This window comes from Ambystoma mexicanum, chromosome 5q, assembly GCF_040938575.1.
Source record: "Ambystoma mexicanum isolate Mex_15411 chromosome 5q, UKY_AmexF1_1, whole genome shotgun sequence".
In the NCBI taxonomy this organism is placed as follows: Eukaryota; Metazoa; Chordata; class Amphibia; order Caudata; family Ambystomatidae; genus Ambystoma; species Ambystoma mexicanum.
In genome coordinates this window covers 593,980,581-593,995,800 of record NC_090933.1, presented here as the reverse complement: position 1 = coordinate 593,995,800, position 15,220 = coordinate 593,980,581, and the positions used below count along the sequence as shown (strand labels likewise).

The window sequence follows — 15,220 nt, the reverse complement described above, 5'->3', positions numbered from 1 at the left end:
GTTTGGGTCTTTTGTTTCTCCTACCCCCCCTCTGCTCCTTAGGAGGCAGACTTTCAGGGGCAAGAGATTTTGTTTCCGGTTCCTGGGTTTCCAGGGGCTGTTTACAAGTGAGGAAGGAAGCTTGCTCCAAGGCTTTACACCCCCCTTCCCTTTGTGCCTCCTCCCTGGGAACCGGTGAGTTATCGGGGTGCTGCCCCCGTCATTGTTCTGGAGCACCAGGTCCAGAGTTGGGTGCGTTCTGCGCCGGCACGCCCATCTGAGGGTTCTGCTGAGCCCTCAGTATGTGACCCAGATCCCGCGCCATGTTTTGAACCTGGCGCTCTAACTGGGAAACCCGCTCAGGCTGATACGGGGCCCTGTTTTCTCCCCTGGGCTGTCCCTCCTCTGGTAATACCCCGGGTTGGGAAGATTTGGGTACCCCTCCACCGGATTCAGTGGTCTGGGCTCAGGGAATTGGGGAAAGAAGGATGGATGGTTTTGGGGCTGAAAGTCGGGTGGATATCTGGGGAAAAAGTCCTGCCCAGGGTTTGGTAAATTTCTGCCCTCCTGTGGGAAGTTTGGAGGGAAGTTCCCTGGGTTAGGTGCTTGGCTGGATCCCCCCCTTGGGCTGGAGGGGTCCACACATAACCCAGGATGGGTCGATTTCCCTTGTAACGGGGACTTACATAATCAGGAGAGCGAGGGACCCCATTTGTGGGGCTGCCTCCTGGGCTCCCTGTCTGTGACTGACCCGAGGACCTCCTGGGCCTAGCATTATTAGGTGCAGGTAGGTTTTTAGGCCCCCCCCATCTCCAAATCCAAAACGGGGGTGACCTTTACCTCTGCCACCTTGGCAGCAGCAGGGGTGCTGTTGGCTTTGGGGTTTTTCTGGGCATTACTTTTGCTATCTATCGGTTTCTGCACCTCATAGATCCGGGTAGCCTGTTCAATGACCCAGTCTAAAGATCTTTTCTCGTGAAAATCCCTCACGAGCTGGGTCATGATATATTTGGGCAAGGCATGGAAAAACGTATTAATAAATTCTCTGCTATCCGTGCGCACCCTTCTTGTGGTCTGTGCAAAAGCACGCTTTAACTCCTGCACAAATTCTTGTGGGGCCTGATCCTCCCCACATTGCAAATTGTAGGCTGCCTTGCGAGCCTCTTGAGGATTTCTGTGAACAGAAAAATGTTTCAAGATGGCCGCCTTATAGGTGGACCATCTTAAATGATTTTGGTCCTCCAGCCCCGCAAAGAAACTGGAGTATTCCGGGGAGAAGGTCCACTTTACATATTGAATACAGCTTTGGCTGTCCTTCAAATGGAAAGTCTCCATCATTTGTTCAAACAACTCTAAGTGCTCCCAAACAGAATACTTAGCGTTCTTATGGTAAGGCGTGATGACGCTCCTGATCGCCTTAATCTGCTTTAAGGGGTCCTTAAGCAAGGCCCTTTTTGCCTTATTGGCCTTTTTGGTTCGGATAACCCTTGTCCATTCGTCCTCGGACTCAGAGGCACTGCTCCCAGAGGTTCCCGTCTGTTCTTCCAGGTTTTCCCGGATTCTGCGAGCCTGGGAATGGCTGGCAGAATGTGGGGACCTGGTCTCCTGTGTCCTGCGCAGTTCAGAGGAGTCTTCAGATTCCTCCTTGCTGCCAGGATTTGATGGGTACCCCCTCCACTGACCTAACTGGGCAGAGGTTTTCAGGATGCCCTTAATGGGCCTACTCTCCTGGGGTTCCCCACTGAACTGTACTGTACTTGGGTGCCCATACCCGGATGCCCACCCCTCCATTCCTGAGTGGTACTGGCCTATGAGCCCCATACTCTTAGCTGGATAGTAATCTGCCATCCCTGTGGCCCTGTGCTCATGTGCGCCAAGGGGACATTGGGGTGGTAGAGTCCAGGGACTGGGGGAGATGAAGGCGCCTGGTGTTAGGGCTCCTGCGGTTATGGTCAGGAGTCTCTCTTTCCCAGCGGACCTCATCTCTATCCGCCCCTGCTCCCTGTTGCAATGCAAGAGCCTGCATTTGTGCTTTCAGTTCCTCTGTTAAGGCCTTACTCGACTATCAGTTTCTCCTGCATCGCTACCTGTTGCTGGAGCCTCTCATTGTGCTGGCAGAGAGCCTCATTTTCCCTCTGTACTTCCTGGTTGGTCCTGGAGAACTGGGCCAGTCTTTGCTGCAGGAGGGTTACCTCCTGAGCTGTGTCCCTATTGGCCTGCTCCTTTCTTGCTAGAGCATCCTCCACCCTCCTGGTGTGCTCTAGCAAGTTCTGGTGTTCTTTTTGGAGGTCACCCAGTCCCTGGTGGGCCAGGTGATTTTCTTCCATTTTTCTTTTTAAATGGCAGACTTCCTGGCCTAAGGTATCCCTTTCCTGACTAAGAGCCTGCATCTGTGCCGCCAGGTCGTCCCTTTGCCTTTGGAAGGCACCAGCATTCTGGCGCTCCTGATCAAACTCTGCCTGGGTATCCAGGTCTTTCAGAATTAGTTTGTTGCTCTCTGCCTTCACTCTATCTAGGTGGCCTTGCAGGGTGACTACCTGCTCAGCACATACCCTGTTGAAGTCCAGTTGTTGCTCCAGCTTTTTCTGGTTTTGCAGTAGGGAGTCCAAACCTTCTTGGTATTCCTTCTGCAAGGCCAGAAATCTGGTATCCTGTTCTACCTTTTCCTGTTGCAGCACATCCATATCCTTCTTTATTTTAATGATGTGCTGCCTACTATCATCTTCTGACTCCTGGCTCCTCTGCAGCCTCTGCTCAGAAGAGACCAGGTCAGATTGGACCTTCTCTAACGCCATCTGTTGCCCATTTGCCAGATTTTGGCTTTCAGCACATCTATCCTGCATGTCTCCCATATATAGGTACAGGTATGCCGCTATCCTAACAATCTTGTCGTGTTCATCTTTGGCCTTAGGAGCCATATATAGTTCACTCAGGGCCACGTGTAATGGACCCTGATCTCTCCATAAGTCTGACCCTGTTTCAGTGACCTGTCGCGTGATGGCCTGCAACCAGGCATCCTGGCCCTGTTCGGTCCATTCACCTCTCACAAATAGCTTATGCAAGAGGTGCTCTCTGGCTATTTTCATATCTACCAAGGTCGTCATTCTAGAGATTGGTCTCTGTCCTGACTTACAGAAGTTAGTCTTTTATTTTTGCAGAACAGAACTTTTCTTGGAGTGTCCCTTTTGAGGAATGCTTTACAGCGTAACACAGCGTGGTGATCAGACCGGATATGTGTATCTGGTCAGCTGGCACACTGTATTAATCTGCACAAGTGGTATTCTAACCCAGAATCCCGGATACGAGCCCCCACTTTGTAAGAGGATTCAATTCAACACTACAGCTAAGTCAACGCCTAGTCTATAATACTGAATGAAAACCCTTATTGATATATCTTTATGTCCAGTTCATGCGTTCTGGATGACTACCCCTATATAACACCCCTCTCTTGGAATCCCCCTGACCCCACTGAGCCAAGAAGTAGTTCTGTTTTGCAAGTTAAAAGGTTTATTTGATAATTTAAACAATAGATATATAGATCACACTTTATAATAAATTAATAATTGAATATCACACTTAATCTGATATGATAATGATTAACAACGGAGATTCTGGCACTAGCACACTTCTTTATAATCACTAATGAGTTGACATGAAATGGATAAGGTAGCACAGTGGTAAATAGGTACAGAAGTATAATGTGGTAGAGAATGCTTTACAGGGTTCAAGGAAATGCAAGGTTGAATGAATGAAATGCAGGATAGAAAATACTCAATATGATTTCAACAAAACAATGTAATCACTTTTCTCTGGCAATCCCCTCCTCTTTATGCAATGCAAGGAAATGGGAGGAAAGCACACAGTTCTCAGAAATGCAATCAACTGTAATTCAGTTCACCGCAGCAAGCTTAGACTACAGAAGTTTGAAAACACAGGCCCAAATTGCTTTGATATGTGCTGGCAATGAATTAAAAATATGCTAAATTTGCTTTTAATTCCCTTTCAGAGGTTCAGGGTGAATGGTATCTAGTTAATATTAGCTCAGGCTCACTCTTGCAATGATTCAGGGATAGTTTTTATGAGGCAAACGATTTTCTGGCAAATAGAAGGCAAGCAAACTGCTGTTTCACACGTTGAGAAATTTGCAAATCGCGGCAAAATTCGCGGATGCGTGTTCCGCGATTGCGGTAAAACTATAGGGGGTAGGAATGCGGTTCTAGGTTCGTAGGAAAGCCACGATTCTAACCTTTCAGATGAAAGTTATTGCAAGTCTCTAGCACAAACGGTTGCGGAGATATGAGCGATTTTGTGAAGGTCGTTTTTCAGATTTGAAATTTTAAAAGCTCAAAATGACAAGTGATAGATTTTGCAGCTAGAATGACAGGTGACAGATTTGGAGCTATCAGGCAGTTCTACTTAGGTTAAATAGATTGAATTAGATGAATTTAAACTAAGAGATTGGTTCTACACAGTTCTGCTGGGTACTCACACTATATTCTTGAATTAAATGGGCCTCATCACGGATCTGGTCAGGGTTTTAGACTGGGCTCTGGTCTCTCTCTGGGCACAGCGTCTGGTCTCTGGAACTGCTCGCTCTCTGGTCTGGTCTCTTAGTTCTGGATAGATTGAAGTCTCTAGTTTGGCTTTCTGGAGGTTGATGAATTTGAAGTCTGGATCTCTGGATGTTGTATGGTCCGGCAGAGCGCGTTGCAGCAAATGGAATTGAAGGTCCCCATCTGTCCTGTCTGTCTGCTTTTATGTGTTTTGAGAGTGGGTGGGTATGTTGGTCATAACTAAACTTGCCCCTCTCACTTGTCATTGGTCAAATTTCCATTCCTCACTTGATTGGCGAAGCTAAGTTGTGTCAGAGTGATGTCATTTTATGGCTTGCAGATAGGACACTCCTCTGTCAGATTGCACACATTCTATATTTGATAACAAAAGACATATTTCACAGTTACACAGTTGCTTGAAATTACATATACATGGTGTGGCTGAATTTAGCCATGTCTCTGTCCAAATCTGTTGTTTCTAAGAGCTTGCATTCAGAAATGGCACATAATTGACTTTTTAACTGATTTTTCAATTTCTGACATTGACCCAACTTTACATACATGTGCGCAGGGAGTATGGACATTAACTGATGAAGTTTCAGATTTTTAACATGCATACATTTAGAGTAATATCCACTTTTCCGCTGACACCCCCCTGAACATACCACCGGTTCTAAAAACCTCTTAAACTGTGGGCAGAAAAATCACAAGAATTATGGTATCATTTATAAAATTTTCACATGTCCGCTCTATGAATGATCCATCTTTTTAAAGTTATGTTCTGGCTCCAAAGGGGTGTGGTTTCCTCTCAGCACAAGGTAGAAATACTGGTTTATCCAGTTCTGCCAAGCCAGCTTCTGTCTCCAGTTTCTCCCCCTCCCAGTTTCTGCCAAGAGTAAGCCACTTTTACGACCCCTGCAATATAAGATTTGCTTGGGTCCCGAAAGGCTCATTGTTCAAGAGGAAGCCATTTATGATCCTCTCAATAAACCCTCTGCCTGGGTGAAGGGAGTTGCATTGTTCACTCTCCTGCAGAGCACAGGTAATTCAATTATCAGATAGATGGTATATTCTTAGTGTGGCCAGCAAAAAGGCAGATAGTCCTGGGAACACAGCTGTGACTCAAGTTTCACTCCTGATGGGGGTAGTTGTCAAGCAAAATCAAGTTCCTTAAGCCAGACTTTCAGCTAACTGTCATGTTTTTGTTGCTTTTTAAATTAACTTGCAATTTTACACATGCAGCTAGAATGCTGATTCTAAGTGCAAAACTATGACATTTCAACAGTTACAAAGGCATGTGACACCAAACATAGGTCACTCATTTAATCTAAACATTTTCGATTTTAGTGTCTTTAAATCCAGTGCAACTTAAACTGCTGACTCCATAGCTCAGCCAGTTTTGTTATAAGCATTGTTCTGGGCTCTTCATTTCCCAGATTTTGTAGGCACACAAAACTCCATTCTGCCAAATGTCTGCTGGTGTTCAGTGAATATTTTGCACATATTGTAATGTTTGAAAATAGGCATTTTGAGCCGGCCTTCAGAGAAACACAGGGTGGTTTTAAAATGCCGGCTTTTGGATAGTGGTGAGTACTGGTACTGCACCCATTTTTGGGATTTAACAAATGAATTCCCAACAATTCTAAGTTGCATTTGGCAATCAGCATTGCCATTCCCAATGGTTTCAGACTACTGTGCGGGTAGTCCAATGGTGGTTTTAAAGCGCTTTGAAGCTAACCGGCGCTACTGTTTTTCCTTTGGCAACCCATTTCCCTCATGGCAACCCGGCCTTTCATTCTCGCACTGGTGGGTGGCAAGTGAGGCAACCATTTTGGTGGGCGCACAAACTGCGCAGCTTTCCTGGATTTCGGCGCACATGTGGGTTTTCCGCCATCTTGAATTTTCTAAGCCCACAGCACCAAATGTTGTAGCATGATAGCTTAAACGTGGGTCAGGACACCCAACAGCTGCTAATATGGTGTTAGCCTGAAAGGGTGCTGCCCAAATGCACCAGAATACTGAACTATGTCCCAGATGAGCTCAATCTACCAGAATATCCGTTTTCAGAATGCATGAAACCCGTTTTTTTTTTAATTTCTTTTTTAAAGGAGGCCACATTTTATTGTATTCTGGAGCAGAGTTTTTAGTTTTATCTTTTGAACAATTTTCAGTCTCGTGGAATTTTGGCATCTTTTGCTTCCTTAGATTTACGGTAACCAATGGAATTTGAAGCCTAGCAAAAGTCTTTTTAGGTGATGGTGGATTGAAGAAAGTGGGTATGAGACAATTTAGTCATTGGTTACAAGTGGGAATTTATTCTAAAATAGATTGGTTCAGCGAGAACATTTATAAAAATAAATAAAGGGTACACAACTACCAGATGCAGGATATAAGCCAGATAATGTCAAATGGGCTGCCAGGCTGTTTATGCGTAAATGTTCCAGGTTTACCTAGCGCTGGCGTTGCCCATCTGCAGCTATCGAGAAGTTTTAGACTTCGCTCGCATGATCCTTCACCAGTGAACATACTGGTTAGAGCTGATGGGGAGCTGTCTCAAAAGGTACTGAGCCACTGGTTGCAGAGCACTGTCTCAGTCTAGGGCCCGATATGTTTGGGAAGTTGCGATGACATGGATAATGTAATGGCTGAATGATCAGAGCATGGCTTCTGGGAGATCCACTTAGGTTTTCTAGAGCTAGAACTATACCACTCGTGACACCTGCAGAATGGATAGTGCCGTAGGAGGTTTGAGGCTGGATACGTTTGATAAAATGTTGATAGCGACGTCCACACAAAAACATGGATTAGGAAAATCCTATCAAACAATTAGTGAAGGGAAACTACTCAAGATGTCTGCTACCTGATCGGCAAAGCAAGATCAGAGCACACGCCACAAGGATGTATAAAAGTAGGAGGAAGTAAAGCATACAATGAGAGAACTTCCATTGCATGGAAACACGTTTGCTGGTTTCCGTCCTGATGGTGTGCTGTGTATCTCCGGAAATAAGGACACTAGGATATCCCGGAAGGGTGGTTCAAAAACATGGTCATATCATGGTGGTATCAGCTCATTAAAAAAATAAATGATTTCCGTCAACTAAGATTTAGTTATGAAGAATAGGTCTGCCCCCTCAACCCTCCAGCCCCCATTAGCCCTCCTTCCACCGACTCCGACACCACACACGATGCACATGCAGATATAGGATTCGCCGCGCCCTCCGGTCCTTTGTGGGCATGGTCCCAGTCCATGCATAGTAATTCATAGGCTGGGGTGAAGGCAGGGTCGCTGGATACTACTGGTCCTCTTTCTTCAACAATGCATGACTTTTCACCCGTCCATGAGGGGAACAGGTTTACCTGCCCTGTGTGCAGGGCAAGGAAATGAGTAGCCTGCGGTTTATAGTCATAAAGTCGAATGTCATAATGTCGAAAGTCAAAATGTCTAAAAAATAAAGTCGAAAAAAAAAATTCGAATTTCTTTTTTTGCTTGCTTTTTGTTTGAAATGGGGGGGGTTCCCGCCAACCCCCCTTTTTTGTAATTATTTTTTTTTACCCCAGAACCCCAAAAAAAACATACAAAATTAGACTTTTTTTTCGACATTATGTTTTAGACATTTTTGCAATTCGACAATTTTTACGACATTATGACTGCACACCGTAGCCTGCTTGCGTGGCGGGGTCACGTCTGCATGCACTGCATGTAGCTTCTTTGCACATCCAAACATTTTGAGGCCCACTGTGCATCTAAAGTGCATTAGGAAGGCGGAGGCCGCCTGGCCGTGGCTTCCTAACGCAATTTAAACTTCAATATGTGATACCCAACACGGTTTCACATTCGAGAGGCTAAGCCCTTCCTTCCTAATGGACGTGCAGCCAGCGGTGAATCCACCATGAAAACGCACACGTAGCAATATGGGTGCACGCCATAAATAAGCCCTTAAAACACGGTACCACCCGCCCATTGGTTTATTTGCCTTGCTCACATGGAGATGGCCAGCAGCGTCTTCAATATTCAGCAGGTACATCCTAACGGGACTATTTAACTCCAAACTGCGCTGAGCAGTACCTCAATCAGGGCCCAAACTATTCATTCCGGTTGCCGAGTATGTACGGATGTGCTTCAACCACAAACACCGCTCTTCACAGCATTGTTTTAAACCTCTTGGGTGAACCACTTGATCTGGCGACAAACCGCTTCCACTTGTGTGAAATTTTACATGGTTTCATTTGTCAATCCATCCACAATAAAGTACACTTACGAACGATGAGCGCACCCCACCCCCCTGCCCCGATGAGGTTCAGTCCCATTCAAGCAGCAGGTCAACATTGGGGTTCTGAACACACCTGAGCAGCGAACCAAACCATACAACCCTGTGCACTAGCTGTAGCAACCAGCATCCATTTTCTCACGGAACCGTTTTTTTTTGGCTTCCTGCCCAAATTCTCCCCATCCCTCGTAATTGCCGGATCCAATTCCTTCTAAAGAAAGGAAGCATGGGTGCGAGGGAAAGTCCAGTGGCACGCCCGTGTACGAGGCATTCATACCTGCTTAGATGTCCATTAGGACGGTCAGCCGGCCCCCCATCTTAAAGGGATGACATGGAAGAGGCATCCTTGAGCTCCCCTGCCCCTTCTTTAGCAGGGGTCTACCTCTCTGCCGTGTCAGGTCCATCGGGAATGGTGTGGCCGCCAGGTGGAAGGGATGGCAGGCCTGCTGCCCAGGTTAGCCCCCCTGGCTCCAACGGTCATCCACATCAGAATCCTCGCAGTGAGCCCCTGCATTCCAAAGCCGAGCCTCCTATTCTCCTCTCCAGACTCGGCCGCCAATCAGATACCGAGGACTTTCAGTGACCCAGCTCACTCCAACACCGACAAATCATAGACCATTTCAATCACCCACAGCAAACGCTGCTGTCACGTGGACGCTTTCAATGTTGCAAGCAGATCCAGGCTACAGGGGAACTAAACGCAGGTCTTTCTAAATAAAAGGCGCGCACCCTTTTACAAAACAAACAGCAAGAAAGTAACAATACAATCATTACTGCGATCCAGCTTTCGCTTCTTGAATGGTCGCCTGCAAGTTGTGAACCGTGAATTTAAGGCAAGGATTTGGCAGGCAGATATTTGGATGAGATGAAGAGAAACATCGGTAACTGACCACAGTAGGGACCCGGGTATAAAGTCCCTTGCTGGGGGGGGCTGAGGGGGCTATAGCCCCGGATCTTTTGGTTGTAGCACCAGATAGAATTTCTGGGGCTACAAGTACAACGTAAAGGTTAGCTAGCCCCCCAGTCCCAACTGCATCCCCAGATCTATGCCAGACCTAGCAACACCCTTGCCTCCCTGTGTTCCTCTCCTGTCCCGAAACCGTTCTTTCAGCAGTATTAAATGCCACTGCGTCAGTAGCAGCCACAGGCGGTCAACAAAACGAAAATAACACGGTGCTCAGCAACCAATTGTTCTTTCAGTAACTAGAAAATAGCAACTCGCTTTGTGTTTACCCAAAAGTTTCTCGTTTTGACAACACTCCCACCCACACCTAAACAAGCCCAGGGCAACGGAGACATGCCTTAAAGAGACAACATTGGGCCTGATTCATGGACGTGTTTTATAATGGCGCAATCCCATAGGAAAACGTTCCATAAATCGGGCCCATTGTGTTTGCACTTGGCCAAGAAGCCTGAACATAGAAAAAGAAAGGTTGGAGAGTACAGAAATCCAAAAAGCACATGACATTCGCATTAGTTTATTAAACAAAAACTTTTAATTTTTTTATTTTACAAATTACGTTGCAGCTATTCCCTAAACACATGTTGGACATCAACATTGAACAGTTGCTAATCGCACTCCTCCAAGCTCACCCAAGCTGGTCATTTTGCATCAGCACCTTGGAAGGGGCACTCAGCCAATCGGGTTGCTCCAAACCTGCGTGTTACTCACTGACAAAGTACCTGTGTTTGAGGCAGGGGCGCAACGAAACCTACATTTCGGACGTAAGGGTCTAACTGGAGATGGGAGGAGGCACTTCAGAAAATGGGGGGGGGATTTGGAGACTCCAACCCCACTGTTCTACCCCAAGGTGTGGTGTGGGGACCAACTATCAAATAGTACTTCTTAAAGCGCAATATGCAGAGAGTCAATGGAAGCCTTTCTTGAAAGTAGCAGCTTTAAAGTTTTACTGCGTTTGTTCAAGTTCATTTTTATGCACAAACGCAGTAAAACTTTAACACCGCCAGTTTCGGGAAAGGCTTCCCTCAACTCTCTGCCTAACAAAACGCAAGTGTGCACATCCAGGCGTGCACCTTGGTTAAAATTTAGGCAGGGGCTAACCCTTCAAACGTTGGGAGAGGTGCCAACTTATTTGTGTTGGGGGCATCCAACTTCTTTACGCATTCTGATTATAATTGTTTATAATTATTCTTTTAGAGTGGTTTCTAAGCATGGGATCGGGTTTCGAACTTGCATTGTCTTGCTTCCAAGGCGAACGCGCTTCCCCCGAGCTATCCTTCCTACCCTAATGAGACCGTGAGACTATTCTAGCGCAATATTACAAGTAGTTAACACTCTCCTTTAAGTCTGAAAGTACCCACTTAAGAACTGCTGTGAGAATGAGCAGTCTCCTGTCCACCCCTACCCTTCCAATCACTCCCCCTGGCATGCAAGTAATAACCCCACATCACGATTTCAATTGCCTAAAAATGTATTAATCTGAATTCAGGTGCTAACAATGAAATGCTTTATGTGACCATGGTTTCCACAAAGCACTTATCAGATGTCAAGTTCTCCGCATTTCATAACATATCCCCAGACCCATTGAAGAAGATTGTAACAAAGTGGACCTCCAGTACTTCAGGTAAGTTACAGGTTTCTTTATTGTCCATGTCCAGTACTCTTCCTCAAGACACAGGGATGGTAGGGGACACAAGATGACAAGGGAAAACACCGGGCTCCCCCCCACACCCATCTTCTCAGCTCACTCTTCTCACTCTCACTTCCAACCGTCACTCAGAGAACCCTGCACACCAACATTCCACCTAAACATTCCAAGAGGTGATGTCACACACTGAAAGCAGATTACTACAAAGATCATCACTCAAGACTCGGGTGCTTCTGCCCTGCAGAGGCTTAGACCGGGGAGGGCCTGAGCGGGTAAGGCCCACCCATAATCTATATATGCCATCCCTGCAGCACGGTGTGGGCATTTACACATTAATGTTACTGCCCCCCCTTAGAAACACAAAAGCCAAATACTACGCCAACGCTTTCCAGGGAAGACAAAAAGGAATGACAAGGTATTGTGACCAGCACGGGACCTTAACACCCCAAGACACCACGCTACCAGAAATGCCACAACACAGCGGCCGCCTATGTGTAGAACCTCTGGCAAAACCAAAACGGAAATCCAACAAAAGGACAGCATTAACTGGACACCAACGGACCAAGAAGGAAATGCTTTCCAACAGCATGCAACCAAAACAAGACAACACCACCCCCTCGGTCACACCTCGAGGCCACAAAAATAAAAAACAAGCACTTACGCCAGTCCCGAGCTGCCCCTCAGGACCTAGGGCTGCCACCCCTAGCCAAAACTATTGTTAGCGAACACTAACACAACTAACACCTAACCAACTTAGCCACCTTAGCACAAATCACCTTCCACTTCGGTCTGCCACCCCAAAGTCTCAGAGCTGCCCCTCCAAGCGCTAACCAACCGCCCCAAAAGAAGCAACAACAATTGCCCAACAAACCGAGGGACCACTTAAACAACTTTGACAACAGTATGGGGAAGAACCACAACACCACCCTGCTACTCTGCATAAAACCGTTGGCCATTCCCTCTATCCACAAAATCCATTTCAAACACACCTGGAGACAACCTGACATACCAGACACGGAATCAGGAAGCACACTGGCAAAGCAAAATATAGAACATCCCCTCGTCCAATATGATAACACTATGGACAGTAAGAAAAACTCCACTCACTCAGGCATAGCGATCAAATCATAGATAACAACGCTATGTATCACTACAGCAACAACTGTCCTGAGAATAAGACTCCGCCAAAGGTGACTTACCCTGATTAAAGCCCAGGCACTAATGACCACAACATACAGGCCATAGTGACCAAACCTGAACTATCAGGCACTCATAACCACAGTAATGAGGGAGATACTAAATCTAAAGTGACCTACCCTGGAAAGACCAGGCACTTAAGAACATCTAAAGTGACCCACCCTGGACAGACCAGGCACCAAAGACCATAATCACACCTCACTCCAAGACACCTAACCTGAAACCACACAGGTAGATGCAACCAAAGGTCAAAAGATCAACAACCACGCAAACATAGTGACCAACCCTAGCACAACCAATGCCAGGCACTAAGAACCAAATGCAGTTGAAAACACATGACCTCAGATGCGCCAGAACACTTGCACGCACCCATACTGTGCACTCTCGGACCAAACACTGATAACATTAACCATACACAACATGACATAGCAATAAGCATTAATGCAGGCATCATAAAATACATTTCAAGATTGAAAACATTGCATAACACATGTTGAAAACATTGTACACAACATGTTAATAGATTAATGATGACCTCCCCTGCAAAGTCCTCAGATGTAAAATAGCACTAAAAATATGTGCATAGACAATGTCACTGTTGCTTGCTTGAAATCAGAGTTCCCAATGAAAGTTGACAAATGGACCACCACCCTCAAGTCCATGAGAATTCAAAACCCCACAATTTACTTACTAAGTAAGAATGCAACCCAATCTATACTACTAGGGTTTAACATAAGTCGCAGTAACGTTCCATCCAGCAGGCGAAACATTAATATAGCACTGGCATTTACAATCACAAAAGTGGTTAATCAGTACACTTCCGAGGAGCATTTAATTACAAACCTCCCACACCAACCCTTCAATTTCGGAAAGGGACCACCCCGAGCGCCCTATGCTAGGGTACAGATTTCCCACAGGGCCACAACACAGTGACACCACAGGAAACAAACAACGGCCTCAATAACATACTAACTAAGGGCATCCCCACAAGACTTAATCTAAGGGCGCTTGGTACCTCTAAGAAAATTGGGCCACAACATGTAATCTGCAACCATGCTCACTCACACGGCCCAATACACTAACCTGACCAAAGATTTCGGCAATCCATTAATCAGGAAGTTGCTCCAAAGCCCGCACTAAATGAAACAGGCCTCATAGATTCATCACTTCCCGGCATATTTCCAAATGCAGTTTGAAAACCAGAAGAAACCATTCACCGCCGTGTAACGCTTCTCCGCTCTCTCTCTTTCCGGCACGTATTTTCCTCTTCCAACGAGCTGTGAACGAGGCTTGGAATGCAGGATGGCAACGTCCGCCGCACACGTGACGAACTGGGCAAGCCTCTGCCAGCTGAACGTCACCATTGCTGTTTGATGCATAGAACAACAACCAAGGATCACGCGACTGCTGTAGGAGCAGCGCCCCCAACTGTGACGTCACCACAATAAAGGAAGCACTGACCAGGCAGCACCTCGGGGACTGCTGCCTCACCGACATCAGGCGCATCCTGAATGGAGCGCAGGCAAGGGCCCGATCCCTCGACTGAGACGGGACCGCCTCCTCCTTCATCAGACCGCGACCACGGACCAGCTGACCACACACCGGATGAAGAGCGGGATCTTGACACGATGCCGCTCCGCCCACCGACGCCGCAGCAGGAGCCGGTACCGCAAACAAAACGAACCGCGGGAACATGTCCTGCCCACACATCAAGGGAAGCACCATTAGAAATTCACCGCCGTGCCATGAGGGGGAACAGCGGGGAAATAGTCCTCTGCGCCACGCTGCCGAACGCAGCCTCCTCCTCCGCAGCTCAGCGCCCACACTTTGGTGCTCTTCAGGAGCCGCTTCCCCCTCCTGGACCAACGCAACACGGCAGGGCCTCCTCCAGCCCGGAATGCGGAACGCTCCTTCTCCTGCCAACTCTGCAGCACAATAGTCGCGCTCTGAGTGAGCGGCAACAACACAACAGCCCAGGCACGCTCCTCCGCATTAATACTGTCCACAAACTAACGAGGCGTCACAGGCACGGACCTCACCGATGACAGCAATCTCGACTCTCGGCCAAAAGGACACAGGCCCGCCTGGGTGTGGGGGGACCATACGGGGGCGGTGTTCCAGGAGTGCTGCACCCCCCCAGCAGCGCCATACGGAAGGCAGTCCACCTACCATCCCATCCTCGTCGCCAGTGTAACAAAGTGGACCTCCAGTACTTCAGGTAAGTTACAGGTTTCTTTATTGTCCATGTCCAGTACTCTTCCTCAAGACACAGGGATGGTAGGGGACACAAGATGACAAGGGAAAACACCGGGCTCACCCCCACACCCATCTTCTCAGCTCACTCTTCTCACTCTCACTTCCAACCGTCACTCATTCCAACCGTCACTCACAGAACCCTGCACACCAACATTCCACCTAAACATTCCAAGAGGTGATGTCACACACTGAAAGCAGATTACTACAAAGATCATCACTCAAGACTCGGGTGCTTCTGCCCTGCAGAGGCTTAGACCGGGGAGGGCCTGAGCGGGTAAGGCCCACCCATAATCTATATATGCCATCCCTGCAGCACGGTGTGGGCATTTACACATTAATGTTACTGCGGTGGGCCCAA

At 47.2% G+C, this 15,220-nt stretch overlaps 1 protein-coding gene across 5 annotated transcripts in view; it reads right to left on the bottom strand.

Moving 5' to 3' along the window:
• The window catches only part of LYN (LYN proto-oncogene, Src family tyrosine kinase), a 675,065-nt gene that overhangs the window by 635,871 nt on the left and 23,974 nt on the right, over positions 1-15,220 (bottom strand). The window contains exon 1 of one of the 5 annotated variants that reach the window (XM_069621064.1): positions 9,078-9,187. The exons of the other annotated variants lie outside the window; for them this stretch is intronic. The gene's annotated coding sequence lies outside the window, so the exon portion shown is untranslated. Of the gene's footprint in view, positions 1-9,077; positions 9,188-15,220 lie in introns of those variants that run through there. 5 annotated transcript variants of the gene reach the window in all.